This window comes from Rhopalosiphum maidis, chromosome 2, assembly GCF_003676215.2.
Source record: "Rhopalosiphum maidis isolate BTI-1 chromosome 2, ASM367621v3, whole genome shotgun sequence".
In the NCBI taxonomy this organism is placed as follows: domain Eukaryota; kingdom Metazoa; phylum Arthropoda; class Insecta; order Hemiptera; family Aphididae; genus Rhopalosiphum; species Rhopalosiphum maidis.
In genome coordinates, this window is record NC_040878.1 from 38,663,115 (window position 1) to 38,680,132 (window position 17,018).

Genomic DNA, 17,018 nt, shown 5'->3' on the forward strand with positions numbered 1-17,018 from the left:
TACGATTTTGAGTGAATATCTACCGTAGATAATAAAAAAACTACTAAATTTTTTTTTAAATACTCGATTTTTATTTAAATAAATTAGAGAGTTTCATCATATTCCAAAATTGTACATTCTTAAAAAAAACTTGATGAAAAATCATTGATGTTTATAGAAATCAAATACCAGACCAATATAGCTTATTATTTATAAACGTTTAAATTTGTTACTCTATTATACATATATACATGTAACTATGTTATAGTGAAAATTGGCCATGTACTCGGTCATCATATTGCTACTTCATTTAAAATGTTTAATGTTCGAACTGTGCATGCAATGGCAACATTTAATGTTCGCTGTTTGTATACTATCAACATTTTGAAAGAGAAAACTATTTTAATTATCAGAATATGAAATTAAAAATAAACTGTACCATTAAAAAATGTATTCATGAAATATGATCTGAAAAAAAGAAATGAAAAATTCGTTCGCAGACTTCATTAAAATCAGGCCTTATTCTAACAGGCAATAGAAAAAAAATTGGCAGTAACCAGTACACGGAACACCAAAAGTGCATTCGACTTAATAGACATGGGTATATTATAATCATATTATTTATGTATATCTACATAGTTCTATGAACATTATTTTCTATTCTAGTATTTCTATTTAAAATCATTATAAGATAAGGCTTATTTCAATATATACATAACGAATTATTTAAGTTTATTGTTAAACAATGTATGTAGTGAAAATAATTGTAAAACTAGACGACTTTTAACGGATCAAACATGCAGATGGTTAAGCACACGTTTTGAAAAATGAAATCATCACAAAATACACACTGCACACACGCAATGCGCATACGAGTATATATATATATACATTTTCTTGTGAAAACTTGAAAGTTGTTCGCCTCTAGTCTATATAATATATATTATACACGCGCGAAGCGGCACAAAACTTCGCAGTACAATTTTACGGCATTTACGCTTACCTATATGCCAAATATATCACTTAATATATTATAAATTATACGACACGCAAGAAGTTGTACTGCAGTGTGACGATGTAATATGGAATGTCTGTCCGTCTGAGATATGATATTAAAATCAGCCCACACACGCCAATCTAATGAGCAGACAATGATGACGGCATAACGCGTGCACACATAATACGCGGGCTGGCGAGAATTATTACATGATATTATACATATTAAAATAACGCATCTCTCGTTTACGAATATCTACATGCGTGCGTGTAATATGTCATTATTGAAGTATGCCTCGGTAGCGTGTATATCATATTATGCGATTATTAATCGAAATAATATACATGTATCTATCATACATTGCAGTTGCAGTTCTTTGATGAAGACCGCGATATGAAAAAAGAGTATTTTCATTTTTCAATATACATTTTACAAGACGTATACACGAACGTGACGAGTGAATCATAATATAGGCAACGCAAAAAATGCCGCGTTTTTACATAGTGAAGACAATTTTTTATATTTTTTGGCAAAGGGTTAAAGGCACGGATTATTAATCTTATGCAACTATATGCAAAGATATTTTATGTTTGTTTAATTCATAAAAAAAAACATAACCTAATCTGACCCGATTAAAAAAATTCGTTGGTGGAGTGATGAACCCCTACCCGCCATTCTGTATGTATGTACGCACCTTCTGTACAGTGCAAGCCGTGTATACTGTACACACACAAACACACATCATGAATATGATATAATAATATATATTCTATACACAGCGACACAAAAGTGCCGCCAGAGACGTTTTTTGTATTTTCTTTCTACAGTCGCGTACGGATTTAGAACAAAAAAAAAAAAAAACCGTCAGGACCGCCTCCCTACGTATGGATATATTATTATAATATAAACCAACACTCCCGTCGCGATTGTAAATTATAGTATATATTTTATAAAATTATTATTATACGATACGCGCAAAAAATATTTAAGCCGTTCGCGTGTACGTAACATTACAATAATCTATTTCGCACACAATAGATATTTTCGTGGGCATCAGTATAATTTACACATAATACATATAATATCAAGATGTTATCGACATCATATTGTAGGTTTGTCGTTGTTATTTATATAATAAACATTATAAACTCAGTCGGCGGCACTCGACGGTTGCGCCTCGAGCTGTACCGCATCATGTATATGTATATATATATATATATAATATTATAATAATATAATATTTATATACTACATGTATAGGTATGTACGTCTGCGTTTCAGTTGCAGTGGACCTAGCACACATCGGTATCTATTTGTTGTTGTGATGTGTTGCCCGTAATGACTTTGGAATTCTGAATCGATTCTCGTTGAAAATTGTTGATAGGACACGATCTACATATAGTACACGACACCGCGATCCCAGTCTCGGGCGACGCATAAATTATTATCCTCGGCTCGGGCTATGTACATGTAATAATATGAACGCACGCTTCAATATAAGACCCGTTCGAGATAAGCGTCTCAGATTGGCCGACCGGCGTGATATTTACTATAATATTGTGACCATATAAATTAAACGAAATGCGATTCATCACAAACGTGAAAAAAAAAGTACCCTCTCGCCCGCCGCGCTTGACTATTACCATATAGGTACATTATAATAATAATATACACGTAAACTATGTATACATCTATATACGGCTGCAGGTTTTGTGGCGTTATCGGGCGCGTTTATCAATAATCGACAAATTGCTTTATATATAAAATATGTACCATTGCGAGGGTCCTGAAGAGGAAGGGAAAGTACACCTATGTTCGGAGCAATAGTAGCGATTTATTTATAATATGCATTCCCGCGGCTATACGAAACGATTTATATAGAGGTGTAGTTCATATAAATTATATAATATATTTATGTTATGTATATAAGTACGCGGGAAGTAATTCGTTCAGTTAGGTATATGTAATAAAAAAACGTAAATACCATAGACGGCTGACGTTCGTTATATATTGTATGTATCGGACAATTCGGAACATTTCGTTTAGGTACGTAATAATATAATAATATAGTATCATTATCTTTTACACTCGAGACCACCACACCGAGGTCGGTGTACTGTATTGTAATACCGTCTAGGTATGCAAATGATAATTAGGTTATGTACGGCGTTTATGACGATCGTCGCCGCACTGTATATTAATCATAATGTATCTTTTCTTGATGTGACTCCAACTGCCGCAGTGACCGCTCGACCAACGCCTCCTCCCGAGTCCAACAGCCTTACACGTCCGCACTACTCGCAAAAACGCGAAATTTGATTCGCGATTAAAACGCGACGTTGCGCGTTCACGTGTCAAACGGTTTCTCAGAAGTATAGCTGAAACCCTTTTCGTTCCCACAGCATAAAACCACCTATTTTTCGAGGAATTAACGGCAAATGAAATAATATTATTCCATATGAATAGTTATTATTTTATTAATATGTTGATTTAAAAACGTGAACAACATGACATCGTTGTCGAAATTACGATTGTTATCTAATTAATAGAAAAACGAACGTATTCGATTGTTTTTTGATTAAAATCAATAATTTTAATAAAATTAACATGTGCCGTTTATTATACATAATTAAAACTACATTTAATACTTCATTTCACGTTGTACCCATACGGCCATACCTATTTATTAAACTGATTAAATTAAATAATTGAATAATAACTAGTAAAACGAGAATATAAAATAATATAATGTATAACTTACGTATTTATTATTGCATTGATTTGAAAACCATCTAAGACTCAAGTGAAAAAAAACTACTGCTATTTCGTAACAATATATTATGCGTAGCCTGTACCTAATATTTTCAAGTTGTACATAGAAAAAAATCGTAGGTATTCCGAGGTTCCTTGAATTATAGACCCCAGCTTATAATATTATGCTAATTATTTGCTAGACTTGAACTTCTATGTACTATATTTATGTAGCCAATCGCATCTCTACGCATATACTGATATCCCATACATATCAATAATAATATATACATAAAATACAGATACTATACAAATTTTTTCGCGTTAAACAGAAAAACTTCGTGGTTCATCCTGTATAATAACTGGTATGGGCACAATACATTATATATAGTTTCGCACTAATTTCCGTTGTTCCAAGGATATTCTAAGCATTATTATTGGCCGGACGTTTAAAAAAAAAAAGAAAAAACAAATACAGTACGTAAGTTCCTCACACATCGAATCGCAACTATCTTAAACGATCTATAATAATTGCCGATTATGGGAGGGGGAATCAATATTAATCAGATTTGCGCACATTATAGATTATTATGAGATCAGTTTATGGCGCCAATAGCAATTGTATAAGAGTTCCGGAAGATTAACGTGTCTCATCTAACCACGCCAGTGTATTATTATACGATGACAAAATATGCATTTTAATTTATAAACACGTTTTAAGTAACGCGGTAGCTAGAGGTAGCGTCAGGCTCCACGCCTATGCATATACTATACGTCGTATAGGATTGGCACTCGTCTCGAACGACGCGCGCAATACGTGTAATATTTCGTCTATAAATTATAATGCATAATAATACCGTGTTGTATAATATCTTATCAGGGTCGACGAGACACGCGGAAAACTGTATCCAAACACTTGATACACTAGTCACTGTGCAAAAATGTTCACATTCTACAATATATTATTAAAACAATTGAGAACGTATCTCGGTTATGGTACCATAAAAGAAAAAAAACCGATATAGTCGTATAATTAAAATAATTAAAAAAACACATCAATTCGTTTGAGTGTATGATTAATTTTTTTTCACGTTTCGCATTTAATGTTATGCTGTTCGGTCAGAATTTCGTGCTTATACGCATATGACAGTTATGATAACCTAATACGTACGGGAATTGGAACAATACAAATATATTTATTTTACAAGTATTTGAATGACGGAATGTAGGTATAAACATAAAATCCTGTCAGTCCTAGGTCCTTGTATTGTGCAAGTTATATATTTTTGTTATAACAGTATGTATTATGCTATTATGTAGTGTAATGACTGCATAGGTCTTCATTATAGCGAAAACGGTTTTTAGTATATCATATTATGATGATGTTTTTCGTTTTTTCTGCGCTACAAACGTTCGGAAATAATAAACAATCCAAGGTGCGCGTGCTATGATATAATAATGAAACGAAATCATAAAACCGATTATAGTAATTTCAATGAACATCAATTCAACCTATTGAATTATATTTCCACTACAGTAACGATTTTCAATATCGATATATTATGATAATGCGTTTCGACGTATATTGATTTGAATAACATCATTGTTTTAAACATTTACCTTTGTATCTGTGTATCTGTATTTCAATATTCGTATAGATTGTTTAGTTTTTAAAAATAAAAACCTAAAATTTTAAAATGGTTTTACTTATGAACTCCCCCCCCCCAAAAAAAAAAAAAAACATTTTCTGTGTACAATATTACCACAGAACACTCGATATTCCATCCTAATCTATAATATAATATAATATAGTTGCACTCGAAGTATAACGAACCCCGATTAAAGAATCGCCTTGTATGTGGCTGTCTACATGATAATAATAGGCGCGGTCAGTTCTCAAAAATTATATTTTCAATTATTAACCGATTTGAATTTATCGGCCAAAATGTTTAGGTTATACCATATTTGCGATACAGTCCCGTATTATTATTATTTAATAGCCGATGCTCCTGAGTCCAGAGATCCTCCGAGTAGCGCGGCACGTCAGTTGAAACGTCATCACCAACAGCAGTATTATATAGCAGCAGCAGTCGTCGTCTAAATCCGACGGCTTTTGTTTGCCGTTTCCCCTCGTCATCATCGTCGCATATTGTACATTCACGTCGCGGTGACAAAAGAAATCCGATATCACATATTATTATCACGTATAAATGTATAATACACGCGCACCCACGCCTTCACCCACCCCTCATATAATATGTATACATAGGCGGAGATTCGCAGTGTGTGTATAGCACATAATACAACGCGCCTGCATAGGGCTCCGCTGCAGTTTACAGACACCGGTTCATGCGATTAACAGTATTTATAATAACATGTTGTATAAATTGTGTGCGAACCGTAAATATTGCCGCTGTTACGGCGGACCGGGATTTATGACGTTTCTTTTGGCGACGGAACGTTACAATAATAGTAATGCGCGATACCTATATAAAGCTGTAGGTACAATACAATGACATGCAATGCGCGTATATGCCGCTGTATTAGTGCCTCCCGTAAGGCCGTACCTATAATATCACAAGCGTCGCGTCTGCAATCCGCGTAATAAAGTATAATAATATAATATTAATAATATTATACATACGCTTAATATATAGCTATATATGTATAATGTTTATAATTTGTTTGTGCGTTACGACGATGTATAGTCTGCCGGTGAACGTTTAGTACCGTGAAAAATGGCGTTGTGTACGACGACGGGCTTGCATCATCGCAATAATGTTATGTTACAGACGTCGCTCGTCGTGTACACACCAATGTATATATATATATATATATATGATTATACAGGTAATACATACGTCTATACGGCTCGTGCCTGCCTGCAGCATATACCACTCGTATAATTTTAGGTGTGTTGAGAAGATTATAACATTATTGTAATTATCTACTAATATAGGCATAGTGTTGTATAATATATATGTTTATATTGCAGTGGCGCGCCCAAAGGGAAGGACTTTTAGTCCAGTTACTCCACTCGTGTGCATGTATTACATATAAAATGTATCAAAAGTTAAAATTCTAGTAAAGATTTAATGTAAATTCATATATTTATGAGGTATAATGTATAAATCACAACAAAAGACTTTTTTTTCATTGATATGAATATTTAAGGAAGAATTGCCTATGTGATGTAATTTTGATAGCAATTTGCTAGAAACGGTTGGCGTGATTTAAAATATTTTTCAGAAAGTAAAAATGAAAAACAAAATATATCTTTCGTTATTACTAATACAAATATACAAGATGTATTATTGATGTGCATTACATTTAAAAAATAAATATAAATAAACGACGATTGGTTTTTAATACTACAATTCAGAATAAAGATAACTTATAAAAATTGTGATATTTAAATAGTTTTCTTGTATTTTACTATTGAACTTCCTTGCAAAGATCCTGATTACGGTGAATAATAAAACAGATCGATTTAGAGTTTAATGTTTAATGTATGTAATGTATTATTATAGATTTATTGATGTACACAATAATATACGTATTATATAACTTCACACTGCACCGTGGCGGCCTCGGACCCCAGTGATTTATGCGCGCCGCGAGGATGCGAAAAACTAACTGTCGTCATCGCGCAGACCGGTTCATTTGGGAAACACGTACCATACATCGCTTACAACAACGAGCAGAGCACATCAATAATAATATTCGCGTACAATAGTATGCAAAGTCGATAAATCCCCGCTCTCCACGCGCAGTCGCCTTTACAGTGCTTTCGATATTGTTCGTTTCTGTTTTAATCATCATTTCTCGTGCCCTATTCACCGTCGCAGCATCGCGTTTTCGTTTTATTTCATTTGGTCGTTATATTATTATTATAGGTACCTACGTCGAGTGGGTGGACCTTATTATTATTATACAGGCCCGGCTGACGACGTCCTGCAGCTGATGACGGTTGTCCGCTGGCGTATACATTTATGCTATGGCGGCGTTGGTCAAACGATTTCGGTAGGCCGGTCTCGCGATCTGAATATTTAATTGTTATTGAATTAAAAATATACGCCTGGCCCGTCCGTCCGCGCCTCACATATTCACACATTAGGTACATATAAATTACGTACCACGTACAATCGTTATTCGTTGTTAATATAATACAATGTGAATATATTATGATATGATCATTGATATGACATTTAGACGTGTGCGTACGGTCTTATATATGTATTATATAAAATAGCATAATGGTCATAATGCATATCGTATATAATAAACATACGTTTAGTCTCCGACACTATGGTTTATCGAGGAAAGTATCTCTAGAACACGGACGAATTATGATTTCCTTCCAGCACATACCTACGTAATTTGTATATATATACGTGCTGTGTGATTATATTATATTGTTATTGGAAGATCTTAATAACTAATAAGTAATACGTATTTATGGCAGCTGCTCCCACAAAAGTATAGTATAGCTTTACAATTGTGTTTGCAATAATCCGCTTCCAACAATATTTTCCTGCAATTAACAATTTGAAATTTTTCGCGAACTAATAGGTATATCGTGTATGTATATTATTAAATTTTGAATCCGGATCGGAAATCTCATTTGTAGGCTGCTGTGTTACATTACTTACATTCCGAGTCTGCTGGCCCCTATATTTCGTCTATATAAATACAATATTATATACCTAATATATAAGAGGTTAGACATTCCTGCATACGGCTATACCTACTGCTGTTCGAACGCAGTCTGCGTTTCACATGCGGTCTTAATTATTCTCTATATCTGTCGAGTGTATATACCATGACGTGTTCGACGTGCGTATATCGTCGTTACGTATTGTTGACAAAATAATTTTTAATAAATTTCGGTCGTGAATATACAGACACAATAAATATCATATAATTAATATAAATACATAATAAAATTATTATTTATTTCACACGGTCTGGCTGGGAATAACGTTAACAAACTAGTAGTCTTAATAATAATATAATTTAAGCATCGTGTTTTGTACTGTTATCATCGTTTAAATTATGAGACATCACGCGCGCGGCGGCATGACGTGCGATTTATATCACGCGGCAATATCACACTATATAGTATACAGGTGTTTAGGTACATATCAGGTTTACCCAATAACATAATGCTAAGTATATGTCACAGTATATAAGCTCGCAATAGATTTTTTATTTTTGTTTTCAGACCGCAATTATTATTCTCATTTAGACAAAGCAATATAATACTTGCGCCAATATCACAGTACCGTCTATTAGGTATACTGCAACAACGGCACAAAATATTATGTGGTTCAGAAATTCTTATATAATTTCGGTACTCGGTTGGTGGCGGAGAAGACACGCGGCATAAGTATAATGTATACGATCACCAGCTCTGTGTCTACATTATAATATGTGATTTATAAAAAGTTGGGAGGTTATTATATTTTGTATAGTATAATAGTAACCATTATTAACGTCATCGAACCGAGACTATGAAACCGCTACTATAATGTCAGAATATTTTTAATTACCTATTGACTTTTCGTGCATAATGTAATATTTATTAGAGTAATATTGTATTTCGTGCTATTTATATTTTTGATTTATAATACGTTGCTTTTTTTGTATTTCCTGCGGTCGTCACGTCTTGTTTTCAACCCAAAATACTGCGGACGAGTTTTTGAATTTGCTTTTTGAATAGATACCTATACTTAGGTACTGTCTTAATTTGTTTTTAAATTTATACACATATAATGTGTAATAAAGACTTTAAAATAATAAAAATAAAATTAATATGTATATCTTATAAACTGTTTACATACCTACTATAATATTATATAAATATATGGGCGCATTGGCAATATAATAATATACCAATCGTGTATATACAACCAACTATAAACATTTACATTTTAGACGGGATTGGTGCTGTATACTGTATTATACACGGTGTTAGGTGCGGCTGGGCGAAACAAATAAAACGCATTTATTTTTAAAATATCGAATATACGTTAGGTATTACAACAACTGTTTCAGTATAATATGACGACGGACGCGAAGGCGTTCAAAAATCGAAAGAAACGAAATAAATACGGTTTTATTGTTTTTTTTTAACACACATGACATCGTATACGCAGGAATCTTTGTATCGTTATATCACATAAATGCAATATATAATAATGTTATTTTTTACACGGCTAGTGCCAGTGCACTGTAGAAAACAGCTATGTTAGTCAGAATACACTTATCCCGTACAAAAATATATATAAGTATTTTAATAATGGGTAATAAGAATATACAATAATAGGTAATAATAATAATAATGATCTTCTGTAGGACATGCACTGCAAAAATTTGTGTAAAATATGTTTACCGCCATTATTTCTTATTATTTTATATTTTTTATTGTTCTTTTCATGAGTGGTCATAATTCTGGTTGTCCGTTTATCATGCAATTGCACCAATACACGATTACGTATTCACGCGACAACGGAGACTGCAACAGGTCATTTATACATCGCCGATGATGTGCAATGTGCATTTTCTGTATATATGGTATATTGGTATGTCTGATTTTGTGTTTATAGTATAAATGTATAATGTATGTATGTATGTATTCAGCGCGTAACAAAAAGAGTAACAAATGTAATTAACTATGTAAATATACAATATAGGTAACTATGATACTTATGTTAAAAACATTTTTTCTAATCAATATTTAAAAGAAAAATTTTAATATTGATCAGAACAGCAGTTATAACAAAGTTAGTTAATATGTAAGTATGTTATTGAGTGTCTTCGTCGTGAGAGATATCGACAGGTATAATTTCGTTGTTGTTCCGACGTATGGTTAATAAGTCCCACGCCAAAAATCTCGTCTGTACATTATAACACGCCGCGCACACCTTGAAAAATAAAAGAAAAGATATTCAAACGATTTGTGAGGGAAAAAAATCATTTTTTTTCTCTTCGCTCTTACGTGCCCAATAGATCATTTGTCGTTAGTTGGCTGTTTGTTTTACACGCTCGACCGTGTCGGCTGAACGATTAGTATTTTGGTCACGAAGTTTTTACTACACAAATGTGAACCGAAAACCGATAGTAGGGTACCTATAGTAGATACCCGGCTACTCGCGTCTATATATTATATAATATATTGCATCACTCGTGTGTATATCTATGATGCTATATTTATTTATATTTTTTCAAGCGCATCTCGTTACGTGATTTACGACATTTTTGCCGCTCCGCATTCTGCAGTACACAAAAATATTGTCTCGACGTTAAATAATAGAAAATTAAAAACAATTTTTTTAGAGAAACGATGAGACGGACAGTATATTATGTAGTATATAATATTTGTGAATAGACGACAGACGTAGGTATTTACAATGCTACACCCGCTCAGTCACGCGTACAATGTATTTTTAATAATATTCTTAAAAAAAAAAAAAAATGTATCGGTCTGTTCGATCTAATAAGATGCATCGCCCACCAATCCCATTTCATAATTTATACACTATACTGCAACAAATGTATACAATGAAGATTTCAATCGTGTATGAAAATATAATACACACGACGACGCCTAAACGAAAATTAAATAATTATTCAAACGTATAATCGCGTGTGCGTCTCTCCCCCTCCATCTCCATATGGCATATTATTTTATGTTGGTTTTTGCATTCGAATGTCAAAACCGAAATCAAAAAACAATAATATTGCAATAAACTGTTCGTTTTATCTTCTCGTTGAATAATCGACACGTTAATCGTGAACATTTTCTTTTAAACATAACTATATACCTACTTATAATTTTATGTGCGTACATTTTTTTTCCCGGAAAATCGTTTCTCGTGCCTAAAATTGTGTGTCGTAGAAAATAATAGTTATTTACAGTATAAAAAAAAATATAAGTTTCCGTTAGACATCTAAAATGACAGTGCTGTAAATTATAACTGATGTATGGTATATACAGGGTGATAATAAAAACCAATCATGAGTACAATTCCTTATAATGATTTGAATATTATAGTATCCATACACATGTCCTACCTAACCAATATTATTCTTTTAGCATTTTACAATGATTTAAATTAATTTATTGATTGAATATAATGAGTACTACTTATACTTGTTAGGTAGGTACCTACCAAAGGCTAAAATATATTAAATGTACAATTCTTGCTATTTATTGCAATTATCTTTGGTTTATAAAACGTAATAATTAAGAAACTACTCTTTTGAATTTCACTGTTTTACAGCAAAAAAGGGTATCTAACTCTTAGTGGAAAAAAATAACTATAGTATTACCACAATACAACTTCCTTACAAAAATCCTTGAATTTTAAAACATGGCTAATAAGTTTACTAAAAAAGTTCAAAAATCAGAATTTGAGTAAACTCATTGTTAAAAGATAACCGGTGGGAGTGAACATACTTGGTAAAACACTCTGTATATAGATTATGATGTAGTAAGCACTCCGAGACGCTGTGTCGTATAATACTTATGTCAATATAGACATATTATAAAGTAAAACAAATCATAAAGTTATGTATATGAAATATATCATAAGTGTAGGTAGATACTTGTTGGAAACGAGGGCAATACGGGATAGCAGTATTAGGTCGTACCACATCGGTCTACACATGATAATCGCACTTGATACATTAGAGTAATAGGGTATTGGACTTTTGATGGCCACGAGGTAAATTGTTTGCGATATTTACTTCTCGAGTTCATGGCAGATATACTATATTTGGGCGTGGGTTCTATCTGAGACATCCGTCATGGTTGTACCTATATCGATGTTCAACATTTTTCATTTTTAAGGTTATATAATATGTAGGTACGCTCGGTTATAAAAGGGTAGGTATATGTACCTACATATATTTTCGTCAAATACTCGAAATCCACAACGAAACAAAAACGTTATTGAACCGCCATAATGTGTATGTCTTATATGTAGGTATATATAACCCAATATTATTATACTTGTGTTTAAAGCGTCATTCTTCTCCTTCCCGCGTCATCACCGCGTGGTTTCTTCTAAAATCCGTATTGTTTAAAAACATATCGAATATCAAGGTTTATCGCTTCACACACAGGCGTGTTTTATAATAGGCATTTTTACCCGTGTCGATTTAACTAAGTTTCCGTGGTAATAGCCACACATAACAATATAAAATCTCCGTTTATGTAAAAATTAACACTATGTACTGTATGCCACCGTCTAGGACTCAGCACTATGCTAACCATTTTGATATAATGACTAAAAAAAATGTATATCAACGGTGTAATAGAAACATTAGAAACAATAGAAACACATTATATTTCTATTATAAAACGTATACAAACGTCTTTTTCTAGATGCGCCCAAATTTTGAAAATGTATAGTCATGAGAATACATTTTATGAGCTGGAGTTTTTTTTTACCTTTAGCTGATTTTCAGACACATTTTGAAGTTAAAACATTCTATTTTCAAGTTTCAACACATTTAATAAAAATTAAGAATTATGAGTCAACGTTTGACTTATTTTTGATTTTTTCGTTTTAATAATATTAGGTATACTTAAAATGATTAACAGCAAATTATGTTTTATTATGTATTATTGTTTATCGAAACCATAGGTAGACAATACTCGATTAATGAAAATTAAATGCTCCATACATACTTAAATCAACGATAGGTACATGTATAGGGAAGTTCTGAAGTTCATTATAACCATACAGGAATGATAGAGAGCGTGGTTATGCGAATTATTTTGCCTTTTTAATTGAAAACTAATACATAATACCTATACCTATAATAAAATAAAGCCCCCTAAATATCGACTAAATCTGATCCAAATGTATAGCAGGCATTATTAATATTATTATTATATTTAACTCGTATGAATCTACAAATTATCTAAGATATGTAAAAAAATATGCTGTAGAAACACGACTATAATAATATATGTATAGTCATAACTTATAACTTATAAGGTACATAAGTTGATTATGTTGATATCGCACGCCAGCGTGATAAGTGTTTTTTTTTTTTTTTGTTTCCTATGTATACATAGTTGCATATAATATGGTACCAATAATATAAATGCGGTCAATAACCAAATATCTGAAATTCCTTCGTCGGCACTCGGCATACGTATAGTACCTACACCTATGAAATAACATTAAGTACGACGACGTGTCTAATATAATATGTGTGTATTATGGTACTACAGTATGTATAAACTTTGTTACTAGGTGTTTATTTCTGTATAAACGAATAAAAAAGTACGGATGTGCGCGCAAACCGCAATATATATATATAGTGCCTATATACCGGCCGGCGGCTACACATATGTGACGTTACTTACGAAACGTATGTAATATTATATTACCTACCAATGCTTGTACGCAGAAAACGGCTTTGACATTTGTTTGGGCGTGTTAATTTTTGCAGTCGGCGTGTCGTAATAAAGTGTACGTTTTCGCGATGATGTTTTTCGCGCGAACATGATGGAGCTCCCGCGCGGTCGCCGCGTGGTTGACCATAAAACTCGTAATGGGTGTCGTAGCGTTATTCGCGTTTATAACGGTTTAACAGTCTCAAAAAGGCTGTAAACTTACAAATATATAAATACGGTATTTATTATAGTAATTATTATATTGTGATCCGACTACGCGTTGCACGTAGGTAACAGACATGCGTGCATTACCGCAGCGCTTCTACGAGTTTCGATTTCTATGCGAAACGAATATTATTAGGTCTTAGGTATCTATATTGGGTGCCGTGTGGGTACGAGTACGATGAACCTACATCAATTATTTTAGCAAACTCTTTTTCGATTCCAGCGTGAAACTAATGCGAGAATATTTAAAATATGTTGATTTACTATGCGTGTACAATGTAGGAGCCTATACGGATTTTGTTTTATGGATTCTAATTTTTGAAATTTTTAAGTACATATGTAAGTTAGTAAATACTATATATATTTGATTAAAGGACGTATTTTTAACTAACTTGTTTTTAACTTTTAACCTGGGTATACCTATTTATAGATTGTTATCCATGTGGAATGTCACGTAGGTATTAAATAATAATATTATGTACTTCTTTCTTTTCAAATGAGAATTGTTCTCTTTTAAAGACAATAATTGCTGATGATTTATTCCAAAGTGTGTTGATATAGATATCTAAATCGAAATTCGAATAAGCAGGTTTTACAAATTTATTAAACATATAGATAATGTACAATGAAATTTTTAAACCTATGCTCTAATTAATAATCACTGTGTTGATATCTATTACATGGATTTAGTATAAAAATTTAATTTATATAAAAGTATTTATTTTTTTTGCATAAAACAATGTATTATGTATGCACATTTTATACGTTTTAAAATTATTTGTGTATCAGTATTCAGTGAACCTATAACTAAACGATATTAATATTTAAAAAAAAAAACTATCTGCATAATAATCTAACATAAAAAAGGCATTTTCATAAAATTAAGAAATTTGTTTAAAAATAGAAGCTTTAAGTTGGTAGGTATTTTTAAAAAATCCCAAAAAATAGAATTTGAATAAATGTACAATGATAATTGACGAAATCATCAAGGGTGCAAGTCGTCATACCCCCCCCCCCCTATAGATGAGACGAGTGCTCAACCGAAACAAAGGTATTCAATCCGTATTTTTACATCGCTTAGCAATATTATTAAAAATTATAATATATTCAATATGTTTTCATATGTTATTCGACTTACTCGCCATAAATAAAATCTAAACCGACATATTACTATCGACCGAATATTGTATACATAAATTGTCTACCAAAGTTATTATTTTGACCTTGCCACGCATTAATATTATTTTTCATACGCTTATTTAATTCGATAAACTATGTAGCACCATAATATTTTAAATCGGCCATCATACTGCAGAAGTGAGGAGCTAAAGTGTAGGCAAATTTTGCACACGTTCATTGAATGTTTTAAATATTATTTAGGTATCCAGTTGAACATAAATTTACTACCGTCTTGACTTATAAACATCTCACTAGTAGTATACTAGTATTTATTGGAAATTTTAAAAATGTGATTTATTAACTTTTTTAGAAAGAAAAAAATAAAATTATAAATTCCATTTTAGAAAACAAGTTTCAATAATTTATGAAATTACTATGCACCTACAAATACCTACAAATATAAATTATTTTAAAATTGGGTTTTATATAATATCTATCTAAATTATAAAAAAAATATTACTTTAGTATGAAATAAAAACTTTATAAATTATAGACTAATAGTCTACATAACCTTCGAAAAAAAACATGTGTAGAAATTAATAAATTACTTTCTGTAATTCATTTGTTAATGTATAAACGGTTCTTCGTGAAAAATTTATTAATAGTTAGATCATTGAATCTTAATTTGTAGCCATTAATTTCAATAGAATAAAATTTAAATATCTTTTATAATTTTTGAATTATTTTATTAAGAATACCATTAAATTTAAATACTGGTTTAATGAGAGACTATTATATCACATGATTTACCATACTTATATAAGTATGTTAAAATACTAAATAGTACATGGTCATACACTACACTAAGTACACACTAACAATTAAAAAGTTATTAATTAATTTTTTCATTTATTTAATATGATTTTAATAAAAAGCAATGCAATTTAATTTAATTCAAATGTAAAATATATTTAAATAAATGATCTATTTTAAAATGTTGAATTAAAATATTAGTTTGACTAATATACTTATGTACTGTTAACTTAAAAGAATAATTTATTGTTCTAATTCCTTTACCATTAGGTTAAATTTCTAACTTAATAATTATAATGTATTAAGTACATGACTTTATAAAATTGTTTAGCTAAAGTAAGTTTTGTAGAAACTCTTTTTTAAGGACTTACTTTAAATTATAACAAATTTTATATAATATTAGTTAATTAGTTAGATATTTGATTTGGTGAATATTTATTCATGTTGGTAAAAAAAAATGTAAATTCCTTATTATATGAAATATTTAATACACAACACCATTCAAAAAATTAATTAAATTATATTTTCTTCAGTTTTAAGGTTAAAAATACATTAATTTAATTTATGATTCCAAACAAAAAAAATAAAACTTATTTAAAATTAAATACATTTTTACATCAATCCCTATCATTTAACGAAGAAGTTATTGAAAATGATATAGATATAGTTCAAAGTATTTTAAAAGGTTTTTCAAAAAAAAAAAAAAAACTATACCTAAAA

General features: G+C 31.2%; 1 protein-coding gene across 1 annotated transcript in view; it reads left to right on the plus strand.

Annotated features, from left to right (window-relative positions):
* The window catches only part of LOC113552457 (basement membrane-specific heparan sulfate proteoglycan core protein), a 146,749-nt gene that overhangs the window by 96,262 nt on the left and 33,469 nt on the right, over window positions 1–17,018 (plus strand). The window lies entirely within an intron of this gene.